The following is an 8800-nucleotide window of genomic DNA, read 5'->3' as shown; positions in this document are numbered from 1 at the left end:
GAATCATGCCTGCTGAGTCATGATCCACATATTCGTGATATTATATTGCAAGAGATTTAAGGATGCAAAAGGTCGCCTTAGATTAATCCAATTGAAGATCAGGGTGAGATGGGAGGATGAAAGAGAAATTGAACTTTAGTACAAAGGCATTGTAAAGTTATTTAAAGCCCGAGATCAAAACTCCTTGAATCCCAAACGAAAGTTAGCGTTAGTGGTTTTTGGGAAGAGGGATAGATTTGGCATGCAAATGTAATTCATGTTTGTTACCTGAGATGAGATGGCATGTTCTAATAATTTTATTGGCTTGAATTTATGTGCTGATGTTGACACTTTTTTTTATCAAATAACCGGTATACTTTATTAGTACATATCCTCATTATAATCGCCTTTTCCTCTTTTTTTTTGCATTTTTTTTCTGTTAAACTGTAAATATCATATAATGAATAGAAGATTTTATAAAAAAAAATCTTAAGTCTGAACCATCTTAACAAAATAAAATAAAAAAGCAAGACGGATCACTAAAAATTCAACCTACAAAAAACAATTATCTCAGCCACATAACAATAAAGGACCCAAATGCTTTCTGAGTCTTCTTGTTGAGATGATGTTCCTTATCTCTTTGTCAATTCCATAGAACACAGTTGCAGCCGTGAGTGATGTCTGATTGTGAATCAGGTTGTTTCTCTGCTTCCATTGATGGTATAATATATGAACCACTATCTTCCTTAGAGTAGGTAGCTTATTCGATGATGTATCTCTGATCCAAGACAAGAGCTCTGCCCAGTTGGTGAACATTGTGTGTGGCGGCCTGCATCTGAGAAGTACCTCCCTCCAAATCTCTTGACTGTACTCGCAAGAGAGCAGTAGATGATCTCTGGTTTCGTCCAAACGGGAACAGAACGGGCATGTGGGTGAGACTGGTAAGCCCCATTCTGCTAGTCTTGATCTCGTTGGGAGCTTGTCGTTTTGTTTCCTTAATCTCAAACGTTTTTATTGATAAATTTGAAATTCAGAAATATTCTAGAGAAAAAGATTAGGATAGCACCAAACCAAGTTTTTGTTCATAAACTAGCACTCAAGGCTCAAAGTCACAAAAATAAGTTTCATTAAAGAGGTAAATATACACTTATACCCTTTGGATTAATTAATTCAAACTTTAGGGTTTAGAGTTAAGGGATGGAGTTTTGGAATTAGGGTTTAAAATTTTATAAAATAAAAAAAAATAAATACTAAAAAATTAAAATAAAAATTTAAAAAACAGTTTCAAAAGTATTTTTGAATTATAAAAGAAAATGTGAAAAAATCAAAAAAAAATATTTCAAAAAAAATTATAAAAAATTTCGAATCTGAAACTATAAAAAAAATTTCTTTTTTTTTTATTTTAATTTTATTTGTTTTTATTTATTTTTGTTTATTTAATTTTAAATCAAGAGTATTAGAGATATTTTACCCTTTAATGAATGTCATTTTTGTAACTTTCTTTTTCTAGTAACATTTTTGAGACAAAAACTCAAAAGGTGCTATTATTGACAATTGCCCAATATTCTATCAAAAATTAGAAATTTGATAACTAAAATGCATAAAGCGATAGATAAAAAATAAAACTTAATACCCACTCATTGACACCGGGAGTTTCATCATTCATTCAGTACTTTACTTTTTGCAGTGTGAGTGGAACAAATGACATATCATTATATCTAGGCCTAATTATATCAGGTCTCTAGATACATGTAAGCAGCGACAGAGTAAAAAGTAGTTATAACACCTTTTTGTACCGTGATTGTGTTACCGCCGCACTGAAAGCAGTACAAACATGCATTGATCATGTATCAATGAAAAAAAAAATTAGAATAGAAAAAACACATCACATTTGTGATTTGAGTTTTAATACATTATACTGGGCTTGGGCTTAATTAATGCCCAAAAAAAACTGTCTACGTTGGGTTATTATTTTTTCTTTTCATTTAATAAGATAGCATGACCTTACAAAAATCATGAAAACACAAAACTAGGACCGTTAGGAAGATCGAACACACAACTCCACTAAGGAAGATTAAAAAGGAGAGACTGTAATTTGACAGCTAAATAAATTGGCGAAGACAATGATATTTGTTGCGTTCTCAAGACAACATACAACCGAAGCAAAGAGTAATATAATGCTTGTATCAACTTATTCATTTTTTATCAGAGTTTAGATTGAATACACAAAAGGATTTGAGATTGCTTAGTGAAAGCGCTTTTCTTCACCTCCGCAGCTTAAATGATGTCGATAAACTCAGGATGCAAAAGCAACAGTGAAAGAAGACACATTAGGTAATGGTATTGATTGAAACAAACTAAGAGATCAGAACATAATATATGTACCTTTAGAGAAGGACCACCGACCAAGAAACCATCCACATCGGTCTGACCATCTAGCTCCTGACAATTACCACTATTCACGGATCCTGATAATTTATTTGCATAATCAAGCTAAGTATCAAAAAAACTTTATGATGCCATTTAGATCAAATAAAAGTACTATTTACCTCCATAAATGATGTGGGTTGTAGCAGCGACATCCTCACCCACGTTCTTTGCAAGCCATTTCCTTAGCTCATCATGTACATAGAGAGAGAGAGAGAGAGAGAGAGAGAGAGAGAGAGAGAGAGAGAGAGAGAGAGAGAGAGAGAGAGAGAGAGAGAGAGAGAGAGAGAGAGAGAGAGAGAGAGAGAGAGAGAGAGAGAGAGAGAGAGAGAGAGAGAGAGAGAGAGAGAGAGTATTGGTTTTCATATCAATAAGCAATAACGCTTCACTGCTCACACACATAGATAATAACTTACTTCGTGAGCTTGAGCTGGGGTAGCTTCCGGTTCAAATGGTCAGCACTGGTCCATAGTCTATGACAACATTTGACCAGTTCGACACCGATCTGCCATTACCAACAAAGAGAAGGTCTTTGTAAGAAAATGGGCAGTAAAATATTTATTTGGAAATAAATATTAACAAAGTATAGTAAATGCAATGTATGGATAAGTTAACAGAAAAAGACTAGGATAGCACCAAACCAAGTTTTTGTTCCCAAAGTAGCACTCAAGGCTCAAAGTCACAAAAATAGGTTTCATTAAAGAGGTAAATATACACTTATACCCTTTGGGTTAATTAATCCAAACCTTAGGGTTTAGAGTTAAGAGATGGGGTTTTGGAATTAGGGTTTAAAATTTTATGAAAAATAAATACTAAAATAAAAAAATAAAAATTTTAAAATCAGTTTCAAAAGTATTTTTAAATTATAAAAAGAAAATTTGAAAAAAAAATAAAATAAAAATTCGAAAAAAAAAATTTCAAAAAAAAATTATAAAAATTTCGAATCTGAAAGCATATAATCTGAAACTATAAATTTTTTTTTTTTTTTTTCATTTTTTTTATTTTTATTTTATTTTTATTTTATTTATTTTTATTTATTTTTGTTTGTTTATTTAATTTTAAACCAAGGGTATTAGAGATATTTTACCCTTTAATGAATGTCATTTTTGTGACTTTCTCCTTCTAGTGCTATTTTTGAGATATAAACTTCAAAAGGTGCTATTATTGACAATTGCCCATAAGTTAAAGTCACCATGTATTGCCTTACTAAAGTAGCTATGCACGTAGAGCGAGTAGAAACGAGAACTAATATCATGATAACAGGCTCACAGTGTCAAAGAGAACAAACTAAAACAGCAAAAAGAGATAAAAGTGTTTGACAATATACATACCAGCAATAGCTTTAGTCTGGGCAGCCACAACATCCATGGTCGACCCAGCCTCTCGCTGCTCAAGAGTCTCACCAACACAAGCAATCACTTTCAAACCCTGAGCAAGTGCATAGGCAACCTTGTCTCCGAAGAACTACATTTGTAGGATTGAGGTCAATTATCAAAATCATAGCTCTCAAATCCAAATGGTAGAGACATGAATGAAAGGTCACCAACCTCGTTTGATTCATTGAGGAGTGCCCTCCTTTCAGAGTGACCAAGGATAAACCATGGCATGTCCAAGTTCACAAGCATCTCCGCACGGAATACACACAAGTCACAGAATTCATAAGAAGCATGATATAATATGAAACAAGTCCATTGGTTGAACAATATGTTGTGACAATGCCTCTTGTGCCTAACTTCATAGAGTTGGTTCTGTTTCTTCCAATTTAAAAGTATCCTTTGGACAGTACTATGATTGCTGAAAACTATATTGTTGTGACTATTTCAAATACAGTAAAAATTCTATAAATTAATACTCGTTAAATTAATAAACACTATAAATTAATAATTTTTTTGGTCCCGAGATAGGTCAGTTCAGAATATCATACAAATCGATAAAATAATAAGATAATATTTTTTTACAAAGTCCTATGTAAATATATGATCCCATAAAAATCATAAGTTAATAATCTATATATATAATGTTTTATATAAAGGGATAATTTGCAAAATACCCTATTTAAGATTTGAAATTTGAAAAATACATTGTCTCTATTTTTTTTTGAAAACTACACTTTCATTAATGTGAATTTACCTTTTTACCCCATTTTGATATTTCAATAATTAATATATAAATTTGAAATTATAATTATTTATGTTTAGGATAAATATGTGTTTAAGATAAATATATTTTTAAGATAATTATCATGAAGTTTATATAGATTTTAATTTATTTTGTTAACTTTATATAAACACAAGTCAAGTCTCATTCTATACAAATTTCATTATTTCTTGAAGCAGAGACCAAGTTAATTCTTCTAATATGATATTCACATATGTGTTTATTTTGTTTTACTTTGAATATGAACACTAATTATCATTCATCGCTTTGGCTTGTTATTCTTCTTTTTAATGTGACATGAAAAACATGAACTCAGATCCAAGTAAATTTGCATGTAATCATCACTACCCTAGTTACTTGCTTATCAAGTTATCTGTTTGGGGGAAAACTCTTATGGACAGAGAAAGCAGAGGATGAATATTAGAGATGATTGACGATGATAATATTGTAGATGGGTTCAAGAGAGGGAGAGAATCTCATAGTTTCCATCCACATCAATCATTTTCTCAGGAATGAAGACAAGAACCCCGAAGCTAAACCAAAAGTTTCGAAGGATGAACAAAGGGATGATGATGACTAAAACTATTGGTTTTACCAAAAAAAAGGTAGAAATAGCGAACATACATAGTAGATGTTTATATATATATATATATATTTATATAGATGGATACGCTTCTTGTATAGTTCATCAAGTTTTTGATCAACTGCATCGTGTACTGCAAGAAAGCTCTAGCCAGCGCTGAATCTAAATGAAAACGAAAAAAGCAGACATGTTTTTTTCTTATTCATGGTTTCACATTCTTAGTTTCACAAACAAACATAGTGGAAGAATAAAAGAGAAGCAGACCTAGACACTGAAATCTGATCATGAATCAACAAACCACTTGAGATGAGAAAAAAAATCTGTAAAACTAAAGAAAGGAAAAAAGATCAGAAATGGAGAGGAAAGGAAAAGGAGACGAGAAGACGAGACGCATCTTGCATTCTTTTATTTTTTTTCAAAATAATAATAATAAATTTAAGATATATTAAAAAGATATGAAAAAGATATTGTGTAGTATATTAAAAGATATTCTCTAACGATTTTTTTTTATAATTTTTTGAAAATTGTTTAATAGGAATTGAGAAATATTAAGATTGGGCAATTTGGTAAATTTATATATAAATAAGTGTATTTTTCAAAAAGCTTAAACAAGGGTGCATTTTTCAAATTATATTCTTATTGAAGTGCATTTATCCAAATTTTCCCTTATATAAATGCAAATTAAACATAATATTGTTGGTTTTATAATCACAATGAAATTATCTATATTTTTCTTTAAATTTTAATATATTTTGATAATATTTAGTAAAATTATATATAAAACCATATTTGAATTCTATGAAACATAAAATATACACCAAATAATATAATAAAAAATATGAAAACCTAATTGCTAAATTTAATTAATGAGTATACGATAAAATCAGATATTTTTATTTTATAAATAAAAATATTCAAAATAGAAAAAAAAGTAGAGTTTTCTTGTATATCATAATATCCAAACAAATTGGTGATTATCTGTTACGGTGGAATCATACAAAATAAATAATTTATATTAGCGAAAATGGATTTGCATTGGAAAAAAACGATGGGTTAGAATGGAATCTTTGAGAGAATCCAACTTCTTCTGCCCCACATCGAACACACTTCGTGTCACATCGAATACCTTTGAATTCAAACTCATATTTCAGTCTTTTTCTGGATCAACATTCTTATAGATTCTTTGGTTGTGATTGGTGACTTCTGTATCGCGGAATTCAAAGCGGAATTTAGAAAACCACAGTGCATTCACCAATCAAGAATCTGGTGCATAAAAGCGTTTTTTATTTACTAAAAAAGTTAAATCCGCACACAGTTTCCAAAGCATCTAAATACTTGAGTTTAGTCACACACCTAAAACCATGTGGTCCGGCAAAAAACGCCTTTACACAGTAGTGACTTTTTTTTCTGACTTTTTTTGTTTTAGTTAATATTTTTATTTATAGTATATATGTTAGTGATACGTGGAATAATCTGTATAAGTGTATCACTCTTCATTTTGTTGTATGTGAATTCTGAACCAAAGAGAAATTTGTTTTCTCTCGTACTTATCAAGCAACATACGTATTTTTAAGGTATGATTTGTAGTTTATAGAAATTATATAATATACATTAAATAATGTGATATAATATTGACATAATTAGCGTTAGTAAAATTGGTTCGTAATGATGTTAAATAATTATTGTAAACTGAAGTACTTACGCAGGTGATGAAATCAAATGTGTTAGTTTTTTTTTTTTAACACAATCAAATGTGTTAGTCATATTTATTAATATTAATAATATTTATGACAAGTGATCGGTAACTTTAAGCTATATAAATATTAGTCATTACATAAAATGTAAATTATAGCTATTTCATATATTATTTTAATATATTCTATATTTTATATCATTATTATTTTACTTTAAAAAAATTATCCAATACCGCAAATATATATCGTCACCAATCAAACAATATTCAGCACCGCTTTTTACTGAAAACCGCAGTTGTACCATACCGCCATTTCAATTCCGTACGAACCGCAATTGTGCCGTTCCGTACTTTAATTCTGTACCGCTTTTATTACTAATTCCGCCGTCACCAATCCGAGCCTTTGAAATAATATGAGCATTTAGAGATATCTTTCTCGGGAACACCGATAATTTCCTATCAATTTTGTATTTTGTTGAAAGCCAATTCAAATTTTTTTGTTAGATTCTGTTAATATTTTTTATTTTCTCTTGGATTTTATTTTTTAATTATAAAAAATTGTTTTATTAGGAATAGAGAGAACCAGTACTTTTTATGAGTAGCAGCACACTTTGAATTCTAGGTCCATCTTAGGTGCATAATACTTTTAATGGAGTATATTACATACCTTTGTTTTTGCATAATACGCTTAATGTAGTATGATTCTTTCTTTTTTTTGTTACAGGCGTACTGTAGATGATTAGGTCCCATATTGGATACATGTTCCTCTATTTGTTATTCATATTTTAGTGATCTATTTTGTCAAAGCCTCATTGGTCGACAAGATTATAAAAACTGTTTTACATATAGTTAATGTGTGAAAATATATTATTTTATATGAATAAATTCTAAATATAGATTTTGGTAAGACTTTTTAAAAAAAAAATTAGTTTTCTTGAACCACAAAATCTAATCAACTTATATGGGTTAATTATGAGGACAATTTTTTTAGCTTTTCTAATTTCTTTAATTTCTTACTTGAAATTAACTTGTTTTCTTCATAATACAAATATTTTGTTTTCCTAATCCATACATATTTTTGGATTGGTACAAATTATTTTTGCATTTTCATATTATATTAGAGATGTATCACAGTTCTATTTGGAAAGATCATTGGCCAAATTTCCTCAATATCTTTCCGAATAGAGATATGCCACGTTTCTAATATGTAAGGAACAAGTACATCTTGATTAGGATGTGAGAATAATATGCACATATAGCCATCTAAGCGTTCTTATTGTCAATTATCTTTAGGAACTAATCCCATCTCACTGATTAGGAATAAAATATTTTTTATTTTTTATTCTATTTAACAAAATGCTTTTAATTGTCAAGAAGATATTATAAAAAAGAAATAAACACATTAAGAAGACGATGTGCTTATGTTCTAAAATATTCTGTCTTCAAGTTCTAAAATGTAAGCTGCAGTGTCCTTTTTATTAACCCTTAAACGATGATAATGAATTTATGATAAAATGAAACTAAATTTTATAGTATTATCATATTTATACTTATCAAAATTCATTTTTATGCATTGAATATACTGTATTGGGATTTATTTATTTTATATGAACTTATTATTAAATTTAGATATATATAAAAAAAAATTAATATTAGCATGGATCATTTTGTTGTAGAGATCTTTTCTCTGTAATTTTAGTTTCTAAATTTTATAATAACTAGAAAGAAATAAATATTATAAGTAAATAAAATTATATTACATAAAATCATCATATTCTATATATTCATTTCATGTACTTTCATTTTTATAAATAATTATAAGTAAATACAATTATATTACCTAGAATCATCTTAATTAATTAATCTTATTGAATTAAATTAATTTTAATTTTAATAATTCAATTATAAAATAGGATAATATATCGTCTATGAATTTTGTTTAATAGATTATTAAAATTATT

General features: G+C 28.9%; 1 pseudogene; it reads right to left on the bottom strand.

The window, feature by feature from the left end:
- Window positions 1–1645: 1645 nt before the first annotated feature.
- LOC125596509 lies at window positions 1646–4031 on the bottom strand (annotated as a pseudogene).
- Window positions 4032–8800: the final 4769 nt, after the last annotated feature.

Source organism: Brassica napus, unplaced genomic scaffold (genome assembly GCF_020379485.1).
Source record: "Brassica napus cultivar Da-Ae unplaced genomic scaffold, Da-Ae ScsIHWf_121;HRSCAF=216, whole genome shotgun sequence".
Taxonomy (NCBI): Eukaryota; Viridiplantae; Streptophyta; class Magnoliopsida; order Brassicales; family Brassicaceae; genus Brassica; species Brassica napus.
This window is presented reverse-complemented; position numbering and strand designations above follow the sequence as displayed.